Source organism: Dermacentor albipictus, chromosome 3 (assembly GCF_038994185.2).
Source record: "Dermacentor albipictus isolate Rhodes 1998 colony chromosome 3, USDA_Dalb.pri_finalv2, whole genome shotgun sequence".
Taxonomy (NCBI): Eukaryota; Metazoa; Arthropoda; class Arachnida; order Ixodida; family Ixodidae; genus Dermacentor; species Dermacentor albipictus.
In genome coordinates this window covers 164,255,505-164,281,650 of record NC_091823.1, presented here as the reverse complement: position 1 = coordinate 164,281,650, position 26,146 = coordinate 164,255,505, and the positions used below count along the sequence as shown (strand labels likewise).

The 26,146-nt window shown below is 47.0% G+C and overlaps 1 protein-coding gene and 1 long non-coding RNA gene across 3 annotated transcripts in view; one reads left to right on the top strand and one right to left on the bottom strand.

Annotated features, from left to right (window-relative positions):
- Window positions 1-4,650, top strand: part of LOC135905161 (uncharacterized) — a 28,304-nt gene extending 23,654 nt beyond the window's left edge. Inside the window, exons 3-4 of one of the 2 annotated variants that reach the window (XR_010565337.2) lie at window positions 914-1,078; window positions 3,978-4,650. This is a non-coding gene — a long non-coding RNA (uncharacterized lncRNA). Of the gene's footprint in view, window positions 1-913; window positions 1,079-2,343; window positions 3,636-3,977 lie in introns of those variants that run through there. The other variant, XR_010565338.2, reaches the window with a different exon arrangement.
- Window positions 1-26,146, bottom strand: part of LOC135905160 (uncharacterized) — a 250,165-nt gene that overhangs the window by 142,286 nt on the left and 81,733 nt on the right. The window lies entirely within an intron of this gene.

Sequence of the window (26,146 nt, the reverse complement as noted above, 5' to 3'; positions counted from 1 at the left end):
ATAGACGACACTTGTGTTCCCTGAAATGCCGTGACTGCTGACATCTGGTGGCGAGAGAAAGCAAATGAGCACAAGGAAAGCAATGAAAGATGTTTTTAACTCCTCAGAATAAGTTGCGTGAACGCTCAGGCGATCTACTAGAGAGTGATTAAAACAAAATCAAATCCAATATATTTTACATCACAAAAATGTTAGGGGCGCAGACAAAACCTGTCTACAAGGAATTGAATAAAAGCCCTATAGAAGCTTGGCATTACTTTTGCATAGATAAAGACAGGAACTGGAAAATATATCATGACTGCAATAACACAGAAAAAATAAACAAAGCGTAACAAAACAACACCATGCGGTTACAACCTTCTGCAAGAAAATGGTGCTGATCAGTAAATTATCTATACAATTTTTAGTTATAACTGAAATATACAGGGCGTACCGTCTATCATGCACCAAGGGTTAAAAAAAATGAATGAGGTTCTTCTCAACGTGAAAGCTGTCGAAAATGCGGAGCAGTGATGTGATTGGCTAGTGTTTCCCTTGTGTTATTGTTCTGTGTACCTTGTGTTTGTCTTCAGTTTGTGTTTTGCTTTTGTTTTTCAGTATTTTTATTCTGATAACATTTCTGTGTTTAGCTTTTGTTTTTGTGTGTTTCGCTTTTGTTTCTTGTGTTTGGGTTTTCTTGTTCTATGTTTTGCTATTATATGTTCTTTTATTTTCTTATCTTTATCCATTTTTTTTCCTTCGTCACTTGAGCTTGAGTTTAAATTTCAATTTTGTAACTTTAGTACATTTAGTAACGTTTGCGTGCAGCTTGTTGTAGACATTTAACCAAATTAGGGTTAGCTTGCCTTTTCTGCCGTTTCGCTTGAGCTTCCTGAGCTTTAACAGCAGGATTCGCTTTCTTCCGCTGTTACAGCCTTGACTGCTGCCTGACGAAGCTGGGGATTTGCCTCTCTTCACTGACGCTTGGCTTCTGCTTCACGTTGTTGCACAGACGAATCGGCCCTCCGACGTCGCTGTCTTTATTTATTTGTTTATTACATACTGCCAGCCTGGATGTCAGGCTTTAGGCAGGAGTGGGGTACGTAACAATAAAGTATATAGGAACACAATGTACATTTGGTCGAGCAAGTACGGTGTTAGAAGAACCCACATAAGCCATACAAAGCGAAGTACAAAGAATATGCCATGACAATGTGAAGTATTGTTAGCTCTTGCAGAATACACTTAAGAAAGAAGACACCGTCGAACACTCAACCACATTGGCGGGTAGGTCATTCCACGTGCGAATTGTTCTCAGGAAAAATGAGGCTTTGAACACACATATTCTGCACAAGAACTCGTTCACCTACTTTGAGTGGAAAGAACGCGTTTGTCGCTGGGTAATTGAATGAAAATATGCATTTTTGTTTATTCCAAGCTGGTTATGATAAATTAAGTAGAACATTTTTAGTCTTTCCCGGTGTTGTCTTACCTGTAGGGTCGCTAAAATGGCTGTTTGCAAAAGGGCTGATGGGGATTTTTTCCAACTATAACAATTATATGTGAACCTGGCGCATTTGCGTTGGCCATTTTCAAGTTTGGTAATACAGTAAAATACACTTGAACGAACTTCATATAAACGAATTATTCAGTTGTACGAACTTTCTTTAAAACCCCCACCGTCGCCATTGAACCCTATGCAAACGCCGTTCAGTTTAACGAAATTCAGTGCAGTGCGCATTTCACTTCTACGAACAGTTTCCGAGGCGCCATGCCATGTCTCCTAGGTCATACTGAGTACTTCAACAAGTATAAACCGCCCTTTTGGCCACGCTTTTTTACGTTGAGAACCACGCTGACTGCGCTCCATTACTGCGTTACCGCTTACCGCCGCCATTTAGCGGTTTAGCTTTGTACTGGATTGGCTACCTAAGCCGTAGCCAGCCGAAACCATTGCTGTTTTTTTTCAAGTTTGGTGCGTTTAGCTGGCTCCACAGCCATAGCTAGCCAGAGCCAGAGCCAGCCACAGCTTCAGCCGTACTAGGCCTATTCGTCCTGGGCGCGAGGATGTGTGCGCGTGCTAGTTAACCATGAGCGGCAAACTAAAGCGCCTGATACTCGACGAAAAACGGGACATTTTACGTAGGCTGGACTGCGGGCACCGTCAACTTGACATCGAAAAGGCATTTGGGATCCCTGCATCGTCACTGTCTACGATTAAGAGCCAGCGCCAAGCAATCGCGGCCGCATCGGAAAGTGCGCAGCTCGGCCCCTCCCGCAAAAGACTGTGCACTGGATATTTAATGAAAGTCGACAATGCTTTTGCCACATGGGTACAGGATTTACGATCAAGGAACATTCCAGTTTCAGGACCCATGATTCAAGAGAAGGCCATGGAATGCGCCGTGCTTTTCGACGTCAGTGGATTTGACGCAAGCAGTGGATGGCTGCATCGCTTTCGGATGCGCTACGGAATCATATGGAAGCAAGTCTGCGGTGAAGCCAGCAGCGCGGACACCGCTGCTTCAAGCACATGGCGGGAAGAAAAACTACGCGACGTCGTCAGAGACTATAGCCCGGACAATTTATACAGTGCGGATGAGACCGGGGTATTTTACCAACTGCTCCCTAACAAAACCATGTGCTACAAAGACTACACGTGCAAAGGTGGAAAGCACTCGATGGTCAGGATCACAGCATTGTTTTGCTGTAACGCATCGGGTACGCATAAGATGAAACCTTTAATCATCGGTCTCTACACCCACCCAAGGTGCCTTAAAGGGCTTGCATCGCTCCGATGTGATTACACGCAAAACTCAAAGGCTTGGATGTCGCGTGATATGTTCGCAAAGTGTATCGTGGGCGTGAACAATGAGACGGTGAGAAAGAATCGCAAGATTTTGTTAATTTTCGACGATTGCTCACCACACTTAGTGGACACACGTCTCAGTAACATCAGAGTCGAGTTTCTGCCACCCAACTGCACGTCAATCCTGCAGCCTCTTGATCTAGGCATCATAAAGAATGTAAAATTACACTACAGGAAGCGGCTTGTGCAGCGAATTCTGGTACATTTAAGAATGTAGAAGCCTGACGCGGTTAATGTGTGGCAGCCAGCAGAAATGCTCACAGGAGCTTCGTGGAGTGCGAAACCAGCAACGATAGTGAATTGCTGGCAAAAAGCAGGTCTGCATGCAGCAAACTGGACTGCTGTGGACACCAGTCTCGAAGCAGAGGACCATGGTACTGATGAAGAGAACAGTGAGCCAGGTGGCTGGCCGGAATTGTCAAAAAGGCTAGGTGCAGATAGCCCTTTGTCTTTTGAGGAGTATGCCGCCTGTGACACCATGTTGGAGACGTGCGCTGCGCTCACTACCGAAGATATTGTAGCAAGTGCATTAGCTGAAGAAGGCGAAGACAAGGAAGATTCTACCAGTGATGACGAAGGGCCAAATATATCTGCCAAAGAGGCACTAATCGCCCTGGAAAAAGTTAAAGCCTTTGCTGCCCAGCAACTCGCTGTGCCAGAAAAGGTTCTCGAGTGCTTAGACACAGTGACTCAGTTCACAGCTGCTGCAGTGACAGTGACTCAGTTCACAGTGCAGCAGAAGATCACAGTGTTCTTTGCAAAGTGCTAATTAGGGGAACTTGAGCAGAGTGACAAATAAATGCGTTGATAAACAATTTGACCACCAGTTCTTTTGTTTTTACATAACCACAACAAGCTGTCGCACGCTTGCTTATTTCAGTTTAGTGAACTTCCACTTTAACAAACTTTTCCCTGGGGTCCCTTGAAGTTCGTTCAAGTGAAGTTTCACTGTATTGCACTTTATGTGTGGATCCCAAACAATTTCTGCATATTCTAGAATTGATCTAATGAAAGTTTTGTACGCGCACAGTCTAATTTCTGTAGAGGATTTACTAAGGGTTCTTCTTAAATATCCTAGTTCTTTCATTGCCATATGTACAGTGTACGTTATGTGGTCATTCCATTTCAGATCTGATGTAATCTCGAGCAAGCGCCTGCTGTCGCTCGATCCATGCCAACTGTTCGGCATCCATGGCGGAAAAGAGCGGCTCTTTGTTCGCATGGTCTATTCAGAGAGGCTGTGGCTCTTGACTAGTTTCCGTATCAGCCAGGGTTCGTGACGCCCAACGATATTGGGCGGACGACATCCCGGGCCCCTAAAGTGCTCCGCAATGAATATGTAACTGCCATGTAGCTGGAGAGAAACACCGTAATGTTGTTTACCGCCGCTTGGAGATACTCAGATGAGTTCTTTGCTTTCCGCCTAATTCCATGATTGGTCTTAATTAATAAACTAATCAAATATTGTAATTACATGAAAAGTGTCAGTGAGAAAATTGTTGAGCAACTTGAAAATCTCCCGACAGAGCCTTCTGTTGCTGAAGACGTGCTACATGAAAGTGTTCTTCCGAACGCGAAAGAAGCCCGCGTATACACGCCAGATTGCCATGCGACTGGCCGCTCGAGGCAATTTGCCTGTGTTCGCGGGATTACTAATAGACGCAAGGTGCCTAAAATACACGCCTGCCGAGTGGAGCAACCTTCTCAGCGCAGCAGTAGCAGCGTGACAAAGCGAGAAGTTTTTTTATTTGATATTTAGCACATTTGTTTACAGGAGTGTTAGGTTATCCGAGCAATCTTAATAAATCGTTCTTCATGCTCTTCAGTTTCTAAGGCTCTTTGATTAGATATAGGCAGGTAACGAATAGTTGCATTTTTTCCCCATAAGGTCGGTTACCTTATACTGCGCCTTGTTAGTACGCGACAATATCGATACTAGGAGGAACCGACGCGTGTGTGGTTCTGAGCGCGAGCGCTCTTATGCGTTGGAAGAAACGCGGTTTGACTCGGTACGCGGAGCGAACGGGGCTGCTTTTATTTGTAGGATGATGTGTGTGTGTGTGTTAGGGTCGCGGCTAGCCCATGTAGAGCAGGAGAATAATAAGCTAGCTAAACGGGTTCGAAAGCTAGGAAAGAAACTCAAGAGCGAACAAAAGCCAGGGAAGGAGGTCGAAGCTAGCCAACGTAGAAACGAAGCTGAGGGCCGCCATTCTGTATAGCGAATGGTGAACCCTTCGATGCGATCATGGCGAACGGGGCTGCCAACCAAGCGAGAGCAGGTAAGGAAGCCGAAACCTCCACGTCGGAAAGCGGTGGCGAAGAAGTCAGTGATGGTCACGAAAGGCCTACTACTGACTTGCCGGCCGTGGAAGGAAACAAAACGAAGAGTGAGGATGAGGCAGGTGGGAAGTGCACAGCGACCCTAGGTGCAGCTGTCACAGACGAGCAGAAGGAAAAGCGGGGATTCGCTTTTGTCGGCGATTCAAATGTGCGTAAAGTACAACAGGTCATATTAGAGACGGTATAGGAGCAGGCGAGCGATTGCAGATTAGCGCGCTTCCCGGTAAACCGACTAAGGGTAGGTGCAAGCGAAAGGCAAGGAACACACGTGGGACAAAATCAAGGAAAGGCATTTAGTGGTGATAAGGGGCAGAGTGATCGACCTACTACAAGGACGAGGGCCAGGGGTCGCGAAGATAATAGCCAAAGGGGTCACCGACCTGCGAACACTCAATCATTAAACTTCAATACCTCTCATTTACAAAGGGTTAACGAGACACATTTTAGCAGTATTCCTCGACAGTCAAATAAAGTGGCATAAACATATCCATGACACTACACTAACCATGTATGAGAAAATCCCAATACTGTATAAATTACGTTACATTTTTTGCTTCAACACACTCCATAAGCTTCATGTCAGCTTTATATACTCGCATAATATGCCATTACCATATGCGTACTCACTTACCCCACCACTTTATTTCCAATCATTTCAGCTCAACATACAGCGCTTCGAGGCATTTTCTTCCTAAAAAGGTCAGACTCAATCACATTCGCGTACCCATCACTTAGTATACTACCTGTGAAACACTGCATTGATTGCCACGTTAGTACTTTGCTTTACAACATCATGCACAAAATTATATCAGGTCCTTGAGTAAAAATTGTCAAAATACCACGTACCAATTACGATCAGTCACCTCGAAAGCGTTAACTGTTCCAAAATAACGCACTAATTATGGATCATTTAGATTCATGGTTGCCGCATCGCAGCTGTGGAATATATTACCAACAAATCTAAGACCACAACAGCCGTTTATCAGCTACAAAATTAATCTTCGCTCTTTTATGCTCACGTCACTTGCTCAATGAATATGTACCATATTACTACTGCCTCACATATCGTTTGTATTTCCTCCCGCGCTCTAGCGTTTATATAACAGCATATAACATAGGGGCCCCCTTCACAGCTCCTACGAGAGTTATAGGGCCACACCTTAGTACCATACCCAATCTACTTGCCTTCATGTGAATAATATTAGAACTTGAACTTGAACTTCAACATGAGGCACAATTCGCAGTCTGCACGGTGCCACAGTTTGAAAGGCATGGGTATGCAAATGAAATGGCAGTGCTTGCAGTAAACAGGGAAATTTGGGCATTCAATTTTACGGTCATTGATATCAACCTAGAAGTGCACTGAGCAGGCCGCGAAGGCGCTTTTGTGCGTGACGGGATATATTTAAGCGAAAATGTAGCAGCAGAGGTTGGACATCGAATCGCAGTGCGGGCTGTGCTTTCTTTTAAACGGACCTCAGCCAATCATGGAGGAATAGTAAGTATTGAATGCAGCAACACACCAGTAAAGGGCAGAATTAGACAACCAAGAGTTAGGAAAAGACGCACAGAGGATAAAAAATGAGAAGGTCATATTTGTTACATAGGCATGAAGGTAGTAGCAAGCAGGAAAAATGGTTGGAAATTCAAACGTAGTTCAATGACTAAGCGATCAGCGTGTACGCCTTGACAGAAACACATCTACGGAATTTCAAGCATCCACCCGTTATTGACAATTCCTTATAGCAGGACTGCAACCCAATGACTCTGTTAAGGAAAGTCGAAGGCGTAGCCATGCCAATTAGGCGAGGTCTGAAGTGGCAAAGGGTAAAAGAGACATGTAAGGAGCATTTATGAATTAGCGGCACATGGCAAAGCAAAAAGAGGTGACTTGGAGTAGCTTACCTATGGACAGGCAGTGATAGAAGGGATAACAAAAAATGAATGAACATGTGGTGTTTATTGGAGCAAGGGCCCGGTGTGGCCAAAGAGGGCCATGCCCGCGGTAATGAGTTCACAGTTTTGTTATGAATTCTATGAAGTTGATGTGACGTGGCCTAAAGGAGCCTCAAAAATGGTCGCTCCAAAGTGCGTAAAATCTATCTGTAATAAAATCAGGGAGATGACATATGACGTACCCGATGAGCCTTAAGATGCATTGCAAAATAATGAAAAGATGCATATATTATGTCAGATTCTAAAATTGGCTGGAACGCTACTGCTCGTTAGAGCCCTTGAAACGCATTGGTCTGGAGGCATGCGCTATATAAAACAATCATGACAATGGCGTCCTCTGGAAAGAGGATGCGCTACGAAATTAAAGGACTTATAACATGTAGGATATCATCAATTAAGAAACCGAGGACTGCTTGGGCTTAAAGAGCGGTTCTTGGCCAAGAATCACAGCCGAGTGAAGAGGGACACAATAGCGGTATGCGAGAGGAAAATGTTTCTTTCTCTCAGCTTCGGCCTCCCGGCATTCCAAGAAGACTTGAAGGACGGTCAGCCTCTCACCACGTCTTGCACAAGTTGGAGGTTCATTTCCAGTAAGTAGAAAATATTAATAATAATAATATTTGGGGTTTTACGTGCCAAAACCACTTTCTGATTATGAGGCACGCCGTAGTGGAGGACTCCGGAAATTTTGACCACCTGGGGTTCTTTAACGTGCACCTAAATCTAAGCACACGGGTGTTTTCGCATTTCGCCCCCATCGAAATGCGGCCGCCGTGGCCGGGATTCGATCCCGCGACCTCGTGCTCAGCAGCCCAACACCATAGCCACTGAGCAACCACGGCGGGTTAGAAAAATATTGAGTGCCAAAAGTGTGTCCTATTTTGAGATGACATAATAGGACATCTGTTCACCGTGATGTTGTTGCGGAGGGCCAGAAACCCAACTGTGGCTTTTTCACGTGCAGCTTGATATTTGTTTCTGCGTCCCACATGTGGTGCCAGTGGTTTCAAAGTTTCTTTTGCAAGAAAGGCATCCAATCTGCTACCCGGACAGCAGCTGTGGGATTAGCAGCATGCGATGCAACCTGGTCCGCCAGAACGTTACCCTCAATCCCTCTATGGCCAGGCACCCAGCATATAATGATATGCTGATAAGATAGACAAGCTTTACACAGGTAGGAATAGAGCTCAGTAAGGACTGCATTTTTGCGCCCTCAGAGTGACATCAAGGCCTTCACGACGCTTAGGTAGTCTGTATATATAAATGCTTTTTGGAGTTTTGATTTTCTTGTATACATCACAGCCGGCAATATTAAGGAGGCTTCGGGCGTAAAAATACTTGTTTCCGGATGCAGTACATCGGATTCCGAGGACAGACCGACGGCTGCATAGGACAACCCCCATGTGACTAGGAAGCATCTGTGTAGAACTCTGTGCACGAGAGCTTGTAATGAAGTTCTAGAAAAGGAATTCAGATTTCGACCTTTAGAGCGTGCTTTGTAACTTCCAAAAGGAGATGTCACGATCTGCCACCTGCCGCTCCCAAGGAGGTAACAGCTCGGTTGGATGCATTAAGCGGTGCTCGAGGAGTGGGACATGCATTTCATCGATAAACTCCCTCGCACGCCGCGAGAAAGGCTGTCTTACAGAGGTACGATTACGGAAAAGTGTAGCACACGTCATATTGGTAACGGTATTAAAACATGGATGTTCGTGATTACAGTGCATTCTCAGAAAATATGGGAGACTGATGTATGTTCTCTGCAAGTGGACTGAGCACTCATGTCCTTTTGGGTGGAGGCTTTCAATCGGATTTTTCAGTAAAGCCCAAGTGGCTAAGCGGACACATAGATGGTGGACAGGACCTAGCGCCTTTAGCGCGCTCGGGGCGGCAAAGTTATATGCCATGGCACCATAGTCCAATCGTGGCCGAATTGGGCTCTTGTAAAGATTCATTAAACACTTCCTCTCAATGCCCCATGAAATGTGGGATAGCAGTTTCAGTAAGCTCATTGCTTTTAGACATTTCCCTTTGAGATATTTAATGTGTGGAAAAAAATAACGCTACAACCAAGTATAATACCTAGATATGGGTGATCATTTGCGGCAGGTATTTGTTATCTACACAGGTATACACAAGGATCTGGAAGCAGACCTCTCTTTCTTAAAAAAACGAACACAAAAGTTTATCTGGGGATAATTTTAAAATCCTCTTTGTCTGCCCATTCTGGCACGTTGCTCAAGCCATGCTGTATATGTCTCTCGCACACTACGAGGTGACAGGATTTGAAACCCATTGGTATGTCGTCCACGTAGACAGAATAAAAAAATGGCCGATGGTAATGAAGGACGAAGTCTGGTCACCTTAACGATAAAGAGTGCGCAGCTGAGCACGCATCCCCAGGGTACACCAGTTTCCTGTATAAATGGAAGTGACAGTACATTGCCCATTTTTACCCGGAAGGTACGATTGCACAAATAGCTATCTATTAGTTTTAGCGTATTGCCATGGATGCCCATGTCGGACAAGTCTCTCAAGATTCCATAGCACTACGTTGTGTCGTGTGCCTTCTCCATATCGAGGAATATTGATAGAAAAACTTTGTGTACAATTGAGCCATTGATATTTCCTTCAATACGCACAAGATGATCGGTTGTGGACCGCCTATCTCTGAAGCCACACTGATAGGGACTGAGCATTTTGCTGTGTTCAAGAAAATGTATGAGTCGCCGATTAATCATATTTTCCAATGCCTTACAAAGACAACTTGTGAGAGCTATGGGGTGGTTGCTTACCACAGAGGAAGGATCTTATCTGTTTCAGAACAGGGACCACAACGGCTTCTTTTCATGTGGTCGGAAGGTATCCGACAGCCCAACAGTGCAAACGTGCGAGTAGTGTAACTTGTTTGTCAGTGTGCAAGTTTTTGATACATGACTCTGTCAGATCCTGGTGCAGAGCTCTTGCACGCGATCTAGGCAGCTCTCAACTGGGCAATACTAAAAGGACGTTTATACGGTTCATTCTGTCGACATTTACGTATTATTGGCTTTCATTTGTCTATCTGTTTACATTTGAGAAATGATTATAAATAATGAATTGGGCTTGACACGCTCTCAATGTGCTCCGCATAGGAGTCTGCTTGGTCTTGCAAGGTATTGCCCTGTGTGTTTACCAAAGGGAGTGAATATGTTTGTTGCCCTCTTACCCTATTAAGCCTGGTCCGGACTTTGGCCTCATTTGTATACAATAAAAACGTCTGCCAACTCTCTCTTCTGGCCTGTCGGTTCGCTCTGCTGCGTTTGGACTTTACCTTATTAAAATAATAGGATTCTCCGCATGGAGAGAAGCGCGTAGCAAACCCGGCGAATTTTTATGTTTTCTACAAGAGTTCCTACATTCGTCGTTCCACCACGCGACGCGCCGTTGCATGGCACATCACTTACCATAGCCATGTTAAAACACATGCTTAGGCTGTGTGTCTGGTCACGCTCTATCATCGATAACAGCTCGGCCAGAGGGAAGGAGGTTCTCCGCAGCCCTCTTCCGGCTGACCAACTGTGGGCTGTCCAGCAGGCCCACGATGCAGCCGAGAGGCTCGGCCTTCCAGTTCCCACGTGGGAGCTGCCCGCTTCGGGAAGAGTCACGATCTGTAGGACTTCAATAAAGTTTCACCTTACCATACCACTTACTCCAGATATACAATTAGAAGCGGCATCAAGTATGAAGATTGTAAAATACCGCACGGCAGCACCAATTCCTAACGAAAACATGTCGGCCCATGAGATACTAGTAAATGTTCGGAATTTCTCCCAATCGGCTGTATCAACCTTCCACCGAGCAGTCTGTGGCGGATATTCGTTTCTTTTTCTTATGTTCTCAACAGTATGGGGAAGTGGTTGTTCCCGTAAGAATTTTGATAACTTCCCATTCAAGCTCAGACAATATAGAGGGGGAAACTAGGCTAAGGTCAATTGAAGAAAATGTTCAGTTTGCGAGGCAGTAATATGTGAGTTCTTTCTTATTCAGCAGAGACACACCAGAGGAGAACAGAAACTGTTCAACAAGACGACCTCACACACCTATACGAGAATCACCCCACAGGATGATGTCTGCAATCGAAATCGCCAAGGACGACACAAGGATCTGGCAATGGGTCTATAAAGGTCTGAAATTAATGTTTGTTTAATTGGTAATGTCAGGGTATGTAAAGCGAGCAAATAATGATGACTTTGGTTAGGAGAACAACTCGAACCGCCACTGCTTCAATGGACGTTTGTAGCTGTACACGTTGACACGCTATGCTTTTATGGATTGCAATGGCAACACCGCCTAATGATGCGGAAGTATCATTGCGATCTTTACGAAACGTAACATATTGTCGGAGAAAGCTTGTGCATACTGAATGCAAATCGCTGCCGTGTGTGCAAAAACGGAAGTACTGCCTTAGATTACAGAGCTCTTCGGGGGCCTGTAACGCGGGGTTTGTCCTCTCTGGAGCGGTCGAGGGAACCTCGCCGCTCCTTAGGCGCTTGGTGCGCCGCCAGGATAGGCGCAGTGTCTATTGCCTCTTGTGAGGCGCCGGACACGTGCTCTTGAGAGCGGCAAGTTCCGTGAGAAAGCCTCACCACGGAGGACGGGTACCCCTGAGCCCACAAACCTGGAAGTTGATGGGCCTGCCTTTGGGTCGGAAAGCACTGGGTATGCGAGCGCCAGCAGGGGCCGGGGAGGGTGGACAGGCTTTACTGACCTTGGGGTCTTGATCTTGGGGGCCGCTGGCGGCTTGGGGACTACTGGGGCAATAAACTTTTATTATATAACCAGCACTTTATGATGGCCATGCCTAAGCCTCCCATGAGGGGACGTCGAGGGCTTGCCTTGCCGCCGCCTCACGGGCGTGCTGGGTCACCCATGTTTGGTCGTCGAGGGCGGAGCCCCGCAGAGCCTCACGCAACCACGACGAGAGGGTCGTGGTGTTAATATATGTGTACTGTGTTGGGCACTCCCACAGCATATGCGGAAGCGTAGCCGGGTGAATACCACAGCACCGGATGTTGGGGGTAGTATAAACGTCTCAGAATATAAGGTGGAGGCGGGCGGTTGAAGGGCACGTCTTTGTAGCAGACGCGGGATGGTAGCCTGCGCCCGGCTGAACTTGGGGTGAGGTGGAGGAAAGGTTCGGCGACTGAGGTAAAGGCCTTAAAGAGATCGTTATAAGTGGTCACATTGTCCGTGCTGTCCAATTCGTCTCCAGTGACTCCGGCGCGGTTGACTAGGCCTAGCGCAATGGAGTGGGTGACCTCGTTAAGGTTGGGGAGGTATGGGTGGACAGGGCCCGCATGGGCCGGGATCCATTCCAGGGAGACCATGCTGCCTTCAGAGTGTGGTGCCTGGCAGCGGATGCAAAGAGCTCGAGGAGAAATGCGGTATTTGCTGAAGTTAGTCTCGGCTGAGCGAGATCACATACGATGGTGTGACAGGTAGGATCTAGAGTCGCCAGGCCGATGGCCACTTTTTCAACCGTCTCGGCAGTGGGTGTAGTGACGCTGGAGGCGTGGTGTAGGACTCCATCGCGTGTGGTGACAGCTACGAATCGTGTGACATGGGAATATTGGGCTGCATCAACAAATATGGCGCTAGGTACGTGAGCAAGGGCTTTTATGATAGCTCCGGCCGGAGCTTGGCGCCGGGACCTGCTATATTCAGGATGCATGTTCCCAGGGAGAAGGTCTGTGTAGATACAGCTACGGATGTCAGTCGGGATTGATTGTTTGGAGCCCTATTGCTGATGGTAAGTGAAGCCAAGCGTGGATAGAATAAAGCGTCCCGTTTCAGTAAGGGTGAGCCGTTGAAGCTGAGGGCGCTGTTGGGCTTCACTGAGTTCGGGAAGGGTGTTGTGAACTCCCAGTTGGTTGAATAGCTCAGTGCTGGTGTAATGCCGGATGCCAAATGCTTGCTTGTAGACCCCTTGTATGAGGATGTCGAGCTTGTTTTCTGAGCCCGGTACCAGTTGAGTTACACAGCAACGTTGTAATGTGACATAAGGAAAAGGACTGCACGAGGCGGAGAAGGCTTTCGTCTTTGAGTCACCCGCGTCGTTTGGAGATACGTTTAAGAAGGCGTAGGGTGTTTTGAGATCGGGCACAAATCTTGCTGAGAGCCAAGGCGTTGGAGCCGTTGGTGGAGATGGTGAGACCGAGGACCCGGGTACTAGGGACGTGTAGGATATGACTGCCCTCTTAAAGGCATAGGGTGATGGCGTCACAGGCTCGGTGAGTAGACCGGTGTTTGGGAGGGCGTCCCCGCTGAATTTGCTTGTAGAGAAGAAGCTCCGATTTAGCCGGCGAACAGCGCAGTCTGGTTCTTTGGAGATAGGCTTGAAACGTGTCAGTCGCCGTTTGGATGGCTGACTTCACTTGATGATCACTGCCTCGGTACGCCCCGATGGTGATGTCGCCGATGTAGATGGTATGGTTGATAGTGCCGACTCGTTGTAGTTGCGGGGCAAGGCCAAACATGACTAAATTAAAGAGCATGGGAGAGATAACTGAACCTTGCGGGGTGCGTTTGCTGCCAAGGGGAATCTGGTCTGATCGTAAATCCCCGGCCGAGGAAGAATTGCAGAGGAAGTCACGGATGTAATTGTAGGCTCGCTCTCCTAGGTGGAGGTGGGAGACCTGGTCAAGGATAGCTACATGGGAAATGCTGTCAAAGGCTTGAGTGAGGTCGAGTCCGAGGATGGCTTTCGTGTTACGGGAACGGTCATTTCGTACTTGATGTTTCAGCTGCAACATAGCGTCTTGAATAGAAAGTGAGGGCGAAATCCAATGATGGTGTGGGCAGAGAGTTGGCTTAGAGGTGAGTGTTGATGCGTGCTAAGAAGGCGTATTTCATCATCTTGCCTACGCATGAAATGAGGAAGACGGGCCTCAGGTTGGTTGAGGCTAGATGGTTTGCGAGGTTTTGGGATTAGGATAACGTTGGCAGTCTTCGAGGCAGCTGGGAGGGCGTCATTGCACCAGCAATCGTTGTTGTAGTCAATCAGATGGGACACGGACTCGTCATCGAGATTGCGAAGGGTTTCGTTAATGACCCCGTGCTTCCATGCGAACGTAGCTCCAGCCTGTATTGTCGAGGTTGAAATCGCCGGCGATGACGAGGAGGTGCTTTCCAACTACGGCAAGAGCCTCTTAAAGAGGGTGAGGAAGCGGCACTTTGCTTTGTGCTTGGGGCTATTGGCAATGTTCAGAACGAAGATGCATTCTTTCCGTTTACGATTGGGAATTAATTCCAGGAATATATATGTTCGATGTGAGGACTATGGAGATCATGTTGAATAATAGGGATAGGACGCCGTACTAGAGTGGAGACCCGGCGAGAGGGTGAAGAGGGTGAGCGGTATGCAGGTTTGATAACCGGGGAGCGTGGGGGGGCGTTATTAGTTTCTAAAAGAAGTAGGATACCCTCCAGGCGGGGGTATGCTGGCATAGGTATTGATTGATTACCGGTTGTTTCTGGTGAAAGGCAGTTCTGTTTCTGTTTCTCGGCAGTTCCACTGCCAAATCAGGGCGTCTTAGCGTGAGTCAGAATGAGAGGTGGTGGATGTCGCCATAGGCGTCTCGGAAGGGTAGTAGAGGAGGTGGCATGGCTAGGAGGTGTGAGAATATGAGTTTACAGGTTGGTCACTCGTACAATACCAATAAAGGCGTGCTGGAGGAGTCCAGTGCATGTTGGAAAGAGCTAATAGTTGTTTGAAGTGAGATGAGCATGTTTTTAGCTTCAGAGCGCACCTTGCCCGTGGCTCCATCTTGTAGGGCTCTCTTCTTGGGGGCGGGAGTCGTGGGGGCCTCCTGACTAGGGGCAGGGGGGTTCTTAGCGATAGGTGTGGGGCTGGTGATTGGGATTGTTTGAGGTCTCTAACCACCGGCGTGAGTTTATTTAGGGCATCGTGTAGGATAGTGTCCTCGCGCTTAAGCTGAGCTGTTTCTGGTTATCTGGTGAAAGAGGAGGGGAGCTGGCTTGTGTATTGGTGATGCTACGACCCTCTCGCGAGGTGCCCTTGAGGGCCTCTGCGAGGCTCACCTTGTTGTTGGATGTGATGCATGATGCTGGTGTAGACTGGGATCTTGAGCGTTGTCGCCTGGCTCGAGATAAAGTTTTCGAGCATGAACGGCTACCACTTGATGGTGTGCGGCAGCGTCGCCTAGTTCTGATGTTGAGGGTGGATGAGCCGGCTTGTTGATAGGTAGCTTGGCTGGTTGCTCAACGTATCGCGATACCCTTGCGGATGACGTACGGGGTTTTATAACGAGCGGCACAGCTTTTGTCGGCGGTGAGATGGGGACCACCACGGCGGGAGCAATAGGATTACAGTTGTAGTCGGTGGGGGGGGGGGGGGGGAGTGGTTGCGAGCACCGCAGCCCCGGGATATCTTGTTATTTGGGTAGGGACAAACGTCCATACGGTGTTGGAGGTGGCCGCACTGCCAACAAATGTCAGTTTGCTTCCGATATACTGAACACGGGAGTAACGTGGAGTCGTAGGAGATCTGATAGGGTACATCCAATCCGTCAAAAGCGATGATCACTATTGTAGTAGAGGCGACGCGCTTGGCTGCCAAGGCTGTCGGGTTTCGGACTGTGATAATTTTGTTTTGGATCTGCTTTTGGATCTCCGTGAGTGGGATCCCGCGGATGACCCCTTTCGTCGTGTGCTCAGCTGAGGTTTCATAGGCATTCACCTTGTGGGTGACGTCGTTCACTTGGATAGACTGGATGCGAACGTACCGGTCTGCATGGTCCGGGTGAGATGGGCTGACGACAGCGATGTTTTGCTGCGTATTCGGGCAGACGGTGTCTTCTGAGCTTTCTTCGTCCATGAGTTTGGCAGCTTTTAAAATGGCTTGCGGCGAGTGACAATATTGATATCCTCCATCGGATGTTGTGGCATGCGGCCCGCCTTCAAAACTTCAGCTTTAATGCGCTGCTTTGCAAAGAAACGGGGCCGGTTATTTGGACCTTGAGGTGAATAATCGGTCGCGGTCGAGTTGTCCGTGTCGCGTTTTGTGTAGTGGGATCGGGCAGTGAGCCAGCCAGACTGGGCGGTCACTTCTTCCGGTGAATTATCCTGACCGGCGACCTGGATATCCATAGTGAAGACGGAAATACTGGCGCACATTGTAGGGAGATGTAAACGGCGCGCCCCTAGGCGCGACACGCCGCCGAGACGGAGCTGGCGCCGACGAGGTGTCCATAGAGTCCAGAGAACTTCGCGAATCGTTTGGTGAAAACTTTAGGTAGCTAATCACTGAAAGAATCTTCGAAAACATATGAGAAAGCCGGAGCCGACATTAACACGTCTGGACTCCTCGGCCTCTTCTTCGTTCTCCCCAATCTTGGGGTGATAATTTCTTTGTCTTTCTTCGAGTTCGGACAGAAACTTGAGTAGGCTGAATGGTCACCACTGCAGTTCACACAATGAGGTGTGCCACTACAGCTGTCGGAGGGGTGGCCCTGCACTCGACACCTTGCACAGGTTATCTGACCACGACAGGTCTGCAAGCCATGGCCGAATCTCTGGCATTGGAAGCAGCGTCCAGGGTTTGGGATATATAGTCGTACAGTTAGCGTAACGTATCCTGTTTCAATGGTTTCCGGCAGAACGCTTGATGCAATTGTTAGGATAAGAAGTTTGGTGGGGATTTCTTTGTTGTCCCGTCTCATGATGATACGTTTTGCATTGGTGAGATTTTGGTTCCTTCCACCCTTCCAGGAGCTCAGCTTCTGACAATTCTAGGAGGTCCGCTTCTGAGACGACTCCGCGTGAGCTATTCACTGATCGGTGTGGTGTGACAGAAATTGGCATGTTACCAAACGGGACAAGGCTACCGAGCTTCTCCTACTGATATTTCTGGGGGATCTCAAGAAGAACCTCTCTGCTAGCCACTTTCATCACTTTATAATATGATGCTGATGCTTCAGTCAAAGGTTTTGCAACTGGGAATGGAGAAATAAATCTGGCTTGTTCTTCAGAGCTCTCGCTATGTACAACATGGAATTTCGGATAGGTCTCTTTTGGCCGGTTGAAACACGTGTTTAGTCAGCGTTGCCTCCCCTCTTTTGAGGGTGACGATCAGGTATGCAGGTAAATCCTCGTGTTCCCATAGTACTTCGGTTTCTTTTCGGTAGCAATGGCGGCCACCGACCACGGAGCCCAGCTGCAGCGCTTATTGCGTAAGGCTGCAGGCGTTAACCGTACATTGCCACTATAATCTAATATGTTACACCCAAGGGAGGGCACATACACATGGTTAACCCAAGCCGCCTAGGAAAAATAGGAAGTGGCGCGAGAGAAGAGAGGATAGGAGGGTAAAAGAAAGAAAATAGGAAAGAAAAAGATTGAAGAGGCGTACAGGAAAAGGTGGCTGCTGATTTCCTCCACGTGGGTCAGTCTGGAGGTGCCGTCTACGTGAAACAGAAGCCAAAGACGCGTGTTACCTCCGCCGAAGGGCCTGAACGGTCCGAACACCCGGCATCGGCTCAACCCTCAGGATTCCCCTTTCCCCAGACACGGCTAAGCCGCGCACAGCTACACGCGGGGGGTCCAACGCTCGGGTGCCGGGGTACGTGGTGTCGCAATGCACCAAACGCCTGATGATGCTGACGCCCCTGCGGGGAGCAGAGATAAAATTAGGGCATTGAATATTGTATTAGAAGTGATATTAAGGATATTATTAAATCGAGCCAGGTGATAGTGGGAGATATGAAAGTGCAAATGGATGATTGAGGTGAATATAGTGATTACAGCGGTTTTGTAGTGCTGGATATGTGCGATGAACAGAACCTTATAATAGCTAACAAGGAGAATAGGTGTCACGGACAGGTAACGTGGCAGTGCGGAAATATGCCGTCATGTATCAATTACGCCTTCGTCTCAGATAGGTTCTATTAATGACTAGACCAAATGGGGATAGAGGAACACGCAAAAGATGGCCTGGGTTGCGATCATAAAGGTTTATCCTTAAAATGTGGGAGAGATATTGATGCCAAATACGACAAAATATCATCAGAATTTCTAAAAATGAATAAAAATCAAATAACAGATACGGCAAAAAAAAAAGATGCGAAACAAATGGAGGCGTCTCCTAGAACAGACTGGCAATATATGGAACTGGTAGACGTTATGCCGGAGATCAGACAGACAAGGCGAAAATTGTTTTCCTTTGGAAAGAGGAAACCGCGTAAGTGGTAGAACAAGGAAATAAAGCAAGCTCTAGAATTGCGTAATCAGGCCTCAAGGGATCATTGATAGGCTAAAAAGTTGGGATTGCACGAAGAAAAGGTGCTCCTTAGATGGAATGTAGAAAAGAAAAGCGTAGTGAGTGAGCTCGTGCAAGAGAAAATTAAATACACAAATAAAAGTTAAGTACATAACATTTGCGATAGACACAAAGGCGCACCACCAAGATTCTGGAACCATGTAAGAGCACTCAGAGATCCAACTAAAAAATTTGCAGATGGCTACAAGGGGTGACAACGGTAATATCTTCGAACGATGCGCTGCGGTACATCAGAGGCGTTATTAGCGATAACTTCGAAACAAAAGAAATCGTAGTTCAGTCCGAAATAGATCTAGCATCAACAGAGGAGCCTATTAGAATAAAATTTAGAATTGAAAGCTTTTATTGAAAAAAAGCAGAAGAAAAGGACCCTGATAACACCACCGCAAGACTCGATGGAATCGCAATACAGTTAATTAACAACCACTGTCGAAATAGCAAGACATTGCTTAGTAATGGCACCGAACAATTGAGTGATTAAAACAAAGAAAATTCCAGTTGGATGGCGTGAAAGCGAAATGAACCTCATTTACAAAGGCAAAGGTAATAAGAATAGAACGAGGTCGTAGAGGCAAATTACCGTGAGGTACCATGATGATAAAATAGCAATGCACGCCATGAAACCAGAAGCATCGAAACGGCCGGAAGCCAGTGATGTACTTGGGGCAACTGCAGCATGGGTTCAGACCAGCCAGACGCTTAAAATATAATGTTTTTGTTGTAACTCGTTGCATAGAGATTTCAGTAGCTTAGAATGTACATTTATGGATAGCGTTTATAGATATTAGGAAGCCTATCATAACGTAGCGAGGAAGTTATGAGGTATTCTCAAGCAGGAAGGCCTAGATGACGATTTCGTGGATTTATTTGACAGTCTACATTGCTGCACATGTACTGAGAGCACACATTCGACATCTGCCACCCGCCGTGGTTGCTCAGTGGCTATGGTGTTGGGCTGCTGAGCACGAGGTCGCGGGATCGAATCCCGGCCACGGCGGCCGCATTTCGATGGGGGCGAAATGCGAAAACACCCGTGTGCTTAGATTTAGGTGCACGTTAAAGAACCCCAGGTGGTCTAAATTTCCGGAGTCCTCCACTACGGCGTGCCTCATAATCAGAAAGTGGTTTTGGCACGTAAAACCCCAAATATTATTATTCGACACCTGACTCGGATTTCCCCACACCATCTTGTTTGCTTGCCAGCAAGGAAGCTAAGTTCAACATTTGCCAAAAGTATTGTGAGACATGAGTCCTACTTGCCATCACAATTCACGCCTTCTAAACGATTATGAGACCCGTTGTGGTGTTTGCACAAACCGCAAGTGCAATTGACAATTCCGGGCCTCATAAAAAAAAGCTGGAGCGCCATTGCAATCTTTGAAGCAAGCAATTTTGGAACCCATTGAAACCGTCTACAGATTACGGCAACATGTCTTCGCAGATAGTTCGGTAAAACTGACCTACTGCTGCAGTCACCGCCCCATTAAAGTCCGAAAAAATCAAATTAAAATTTATTGTATTACAACCTCGACTGGTGAAAATTTGCGGCACTCCGTGCTACACATGATTTCATTAATCACGAATCGCCGCAACAGTAGACAGTCTTTAGTGATTCTAACGCAACTCTACCGTGCATACAAAGGCCACTGCACCAGGGCCCCAGTGAAGAACTGGCCTGAGGAATTCGACCGATACACTCTAAGAAAGTTTACACCCTTGAATTGCATTTTGTCCAAAACCAATAATCGTCATATGTATTGCTCGCATTTCCTTTCTTTAACGCTGCGAAACCGGTACTTCCTAATCATGAACGGCTTGCGCGTTATCAGCTTGACATAGCATTCTCGACAGGAAAGTAGCGATCGCTGAGTTTTCAAGAGAGGAAATGCAAGCAAAGCGGATGACGATAATTGTTTTTGGACAAGATAACCCCAAAGGGTGTAATCTTTTTTAGAGTGTATACCGTCGCCGCCCTGACAAAGGACAGAGCATATTTCAATGCCTCCCCGTGCATTGAAATATCAGCGGGAAGGACCACGCCGACGAAGCCGCCCGATCTATACATGAAAGAAGTGAATGTGTCTTGATTACGCCTTCACGAACAAACAATGCGGCTGGGCTGCGATCGATGTACCGTGAAGATACTTTGCCCCTCTGCGATTCGAACGTTTTCACCATGTGCCGCTTGCGTTTGTTGTCTCCGGGTATCCGTATCTACCACCTGGGCTACTACGACATGAACAGGCAATGATGTACCATCTGTGGCCAGTCGTTGCATCTACGAAATCATATGCCTTCCCTATTGGAATGGCCAACAGCTCAACGTGCGACACATTAAGCAGCGATGAGACGCTCGCACACGTTATCTGTGTCTGCCTGCGATATAGTGCATAGAGACGAGCGATGGGCAAAGTGCTGGACAATTATGACAATCGTCCTCTATAAGAACTAAAAGCTTTAGACCAGTGCTCCCAAAGAACATCCGCGCTGAGCGCCTTATTCACTCTGCAAGGTTCCTGCCTTGCAGAGAACGCCGCCTCCTACCGCTCTATAAGGTACGCCATTTGTTTGTGCACGTCTATCTCTATCTCTCTCTCCCCCTTCCACTCTCTTTCTATTTTTATCCTTTTACTCCTAACACGCGTGCAGGGTAGCCAACCGCAACTACCTCTGGTTAACCTCGCTGCCTGTCTACACTCCTAAACAAATACACACCATTTTGGTCGTATCTTGACACACAATAATCGTCGTCTGTCTTGGTTGTATTTCCTTTCTTGAAAATGCTGCGCTCGCTATTTTCCTGTTGAGAATGCTCTGTCATGCTGATAACGCACATGCCGTTCCTGACTTGGAAGTAGTGGGCTCACAGCGTTAAAGAAAGAAAATGCGCACAAGACAGATGTCAATTATTGTGCGGGAAGAAACGACCCAAAGGGCGAAATTTTGTTTAACAGTGTATGCACTCTTTCTCTCTGCCTCGCGCCTGAGGAAGATACACAGAGAACCGAGGGAAGATTGCGTGAGGCTGCCGAAATTGTATAGGGGGAAGTGATGAAAATTCACCAAGGACTGAAGCTAAGATGCCCTCCGTCTCCATTGTTGTTCACGCTCTATGTTAAGGGCATAGAAAGATAAATGGACGACAGTCAATTTGGATACAATTTATCATGCACATGTAATGGAGAAATTGTGCAACAGAATGTCCCCGCACTGATGTACGCGGACGACATAGTGCTACTAGCGGACAATGCAAGAGATTTACAAGCACTGACCAATATGTGTAGCAACGGAACGACATATCTAGGCCTCAAATTCAGCACAGAGAAATCGGAAATTATTATCTTTATTGAACTACGCGGTGTCAATGCAACAGCAAGTAATACCCATAGTCAAACAATACAAATACCGCAACGTATATATAAACGAAGGAATGGCTTACTCAAGCACTCACCAGGATAATCTGAGAATAAAAGGGAAGCGGAATGCAGCAATAATGAAACATGCAGCACTTTGGGGCGACATTAAATATGAAGTGGTGTGTCAAATCTGCAAAGGAGTCACGGTGCCAGAACGGACTTCCCGAAATATTATTGTGTGCCTAAAATCGGATATATTGTCGGGGTTGGATGCTAACCAAAAATCGGTGGGTCGGTTGGCTTGGCCAGCTAACCGCAAAATCGAAAATGAAGCAGTGGAAGGGGACATAGGTTTGGCCTCGTATGAAGTCAGACAAGCGCCGAGCTAAATTAGTTTTGAAGAAAGACTCAGGAAGATGGATCGAAATAAATGGGTGGCTAAAGTGCGCCAGTATCTGTACTTAAAAAGCTCGGACACAGATTGGAGGAAGAGGTCAAGAAAGTTGGCAACCGAGCACAGGGTAATTGGAAGAGTACATAAACAGCCATGAGTAACAAGAACGACAGTGAGAGAAACAGATACAGCGAATCGGATGCAAAGAATGGAAACCAAAAAGACCATAGCGATCTGCAAGAACGAAAAAATAATATTGCAAACGAAAATTCGCACAATAACACGAAAGGAAGTGCCTTGCTATTGGAGGCTCGAGGTGGTTGTGTAAGGACAAAATCATACCGGAGCAAATATTCGCAAATAGATGAGGCAGGTGTATGCTGTAGCAAAAGCTCGGAGACCACTCAGCACATCTTAATGAAATGCAACCATATTCACCCAGAGAGACAAGTACGTTACACAAAACTTAAAGAAGCGGTTGGATTTAAAGTAAGCGGAAGTATCAACCGGTCAGCAGTCGAGAAAATCACGAGACGTCTAGAGTATTGGTGAAGAAAAAACAGACCACATCCGCTACAGACATAGACAGTGGTACAAGGCAGCTAGACATAAATAATTCTATAAATTATGCCAGAAGGAAAAACGAAATGATAGAATACGTGAGCAACTCAAGCAGGCTAGTCGATGATTGGTCCCCACCCCGTGTGAAAGCGGATACGAATAAATTATCTTCATTATCGTGCGCACGTCTGAGCAGCGAGAAGCGGTAGACGCTCTGTCGTTCTGTTATATCACGTGTCTGCCAGGTTCCTTCCTTCGTACTGCTTCCTTTGCAGCTCTCTAGCCATCCTCGGTGCGGCGCTTTTTGCGTTCGAAAAATGCTGGAGCGGCGATCGTTGGTTGACAGCTGAGGCGCAGGCATCGAGGCAATCTGCAAAAGGTTTGTTTGTTCGCAGGTGTCGTTGCGCGGAATACTGTAGACAGCTTTAATATAGCGTAAATAATTATAATATATGGGGTTTTACGTGCCAAAACCACTTTCTGATTATGAGGCACGCCGTAGTGGAGGACTCCGGAAATTTTGACCACCTGGGGTTCTTTAACGTGCACCTAAATCTAAGTACACGGGTGTTTTCGCATTTCGCCCCCATCGAAATGCGGCCGCCGTGGCCAGGATTCGATCCCGCGACCTCGTGCTCAGCAGCCTAACACCATAGCCACTGAGCAACCACGGCGGGTAATATAGCGTAAAGCATCAAACGCAAAGAGTTAGCGTTAGCGTTGCGTGCACCACACTGCGCATGCGCTGTACCTAAACGGTGCTGAAGCTCTTACGCACGTACGCTATTTTCGAGATTTAGCGGTTAACGCTGACGCACGCAAGGGGAGCCTTATGTACGACAACATGGCGGCGCCATTCGAAGTGAGAGCTGCCCGCTGCGGATCTATCGAGTCGTCAGCCTGCACTGTTCGTCTCATTCGGCCCGCAGTAATGCTCGTTTTCGCTTTAGATTTGTGTGATGATGCTTCGAAAGCGGCGTACAGGTGACAAATGCGCGTTGTTTACGATATACGCTCTCGATTAGCGGTGCAGTAGGCTTAACGATAAGGTTTGGTTATGTTTCATCATGTTTCCTGTATCCACCTCGAGATGGCGCCCAAGTGTATTTAGCTCGTTCGCTTCGTGTGAAGCCGCATGTCAAGCCGATGCATGTCACGTTTTACGCGGCAAAACAAAGTAGTGTGGTCACTGCTGTGGTCAGAATGCGTGTGAGCTTTACTAACGACGACGACATGAACCTTCTGAAGGAGGTTTTCACCTTAAACACATTCGGACAAATCTCAAGATGGACGTCCGTTGCAAAAAAGTGCAAAGAAGTGGGAAATCCACTTTCTGGAAGCGAAACTGCCGGTGATACTCCCCCTCCGGAATAGCCTCGATGTTGAGCAGGCCACTTCTTGAGGACATGTATAACCTGCGTGGTCGCTCTCGTTCCCGAAGCATGAGGGCATCTATGTCATCCCAACTTAAAAAGGACAGGTAATATGGGTAGCACAGAACACTCGATCACGGCATGCTCAGAATAATCGGTGTGTTTCGCGATTCTCGACGAAACAACACTGAAACCAAACACCTACATGCGTAATTAACGTAGCGACTGAGGCTTTGGAGAAGCTTGACTTATAGACACACTTGCGGATTCGGCGTTGGATCAGCTCAATATTTTGTGTGAATTTTTTTTCCAGTACTTCGTGCTTTTACATCTAGATATCGCCGTATATGTTCGTGTTAACGTTAGCGCTTTTCTCCATTCCGCTGTTATAAAACACCAGCTTGTGCCACGCAGTGCAGCCTTTCTTTGCGCTAGCGTTGCGTCACACGCTAATCCTAGCACAAGCGTTTTACGCTATAGTAAAACTGTCTTGTGTCTCGCTACACATATAAAGCGCTCTACGTTGTTTCGTGGCACTCTTGTTCACGACAATAATTTTTTAGGTGTAAATGAGGTGGTCCGAGATATTGACAACTTTTCTTCGCTGCAGCAGTAGTACGGCATCGCTTCTCACTCATGTTTTTTTTTCTAAAATCGGGGTGTTTTGGTTTTGTTTATCTGAGGTACACGAAAAGTTACTTCAAAACAATTTGTTACTATAACGACAATCTCTAAACTCTCATTTTATACTACTGCTATATAGTTTCAGTGGCTCTCCCGAAACGCTGCGATGTTGCGGTTAAGAGCCGCAACACGATTTGAACGCAGTGCCATGGCATCTCGAAGCAATGGCACCGTCGCCCCCCAGCACTCGTGTAGCACATTTTAAAGCGAGCGCCTGCAACAGCAGCGGCGTCATCGTCCCCGCTGAAAGCGCACGTAACGTCACGGCGCTTCGAACGGGGATGCCTCACCAGGAAACATCGCGTCTCTTCGACCGCCAGCGTGAGAACCAACATGTCTTCTTGTCCTCTTATCCAATGATGACCGCACAGGCAGTGTTACCATAATGAAGTCACTACTTAACCTTCCAGAACATACTATTCGGCATAAAATAGCTCGGTTCGCTCGTTTTCATAGCACTTACTATCCCAAGAATCATCTCCGCAATCAGTTCATTGAATCTCCTCCTTTCATTTCATCTGGAATTGACCGTCTCCAAAAAGTTGATGCTCCTTGTTGTAGAACTGTGACCTATTGACACACATTTTTACCTAGAACCACCTGCGAATGGAATCAGCTGCTAGAAGCAGCTACAGCTAACACGGATACATCGTGCTTTAAGGGTTTCTTGAATAAATGCTTTAAATTGCCTAATTATTTGTATTTAATTTGTTCTTCTGTTTTAGCTTGTTGTTTTAGTTTTAGATGTTCAAATTACTCTGCTTTATCTTTCTTGCGGCAGTTTCATTTGAATTTTGTATTAATCTGGTGATTGTTCATAATTCTTATTACTGTATCAACTGTTTTTCCAATTTCGGTCTGTAATATACTCCTCCCATCTGTAATGTGCAAACCCTGAGGGTAAAATAAATAGAAATAAATAAATAAATAAATAAATAAATGGTAATAATTAGTACTGTTACGTTTCGCCTACGACGCGCGGTATAGCCGGCGCGGATGCAACGGACGCCGCGGCTTCGTTCAAAGCGGCGGACATTTTGGCCCGTTCGGAGCTGCCGCAAAGCCTCCCCGCCAAGCGCGTCCAGGCGTGTTTCAGTGCCACGTGTCTTGGTGTGTACGTGTGTGTGTGTGTGCCCACGCTTGTCAAAGCGCGGCAGCCGGGGAGAGGAGCTCCCCAAATGTGAAGCGAGGAGGTCTGACCGGCGCCGACTCGTCTGATGCGTCACCTTCTTGTCCCAACGTGTCTCTCAGCGTGTCCGTGCCCCACCGTCACGTGGCCTAGTCCCGTGACCTTCC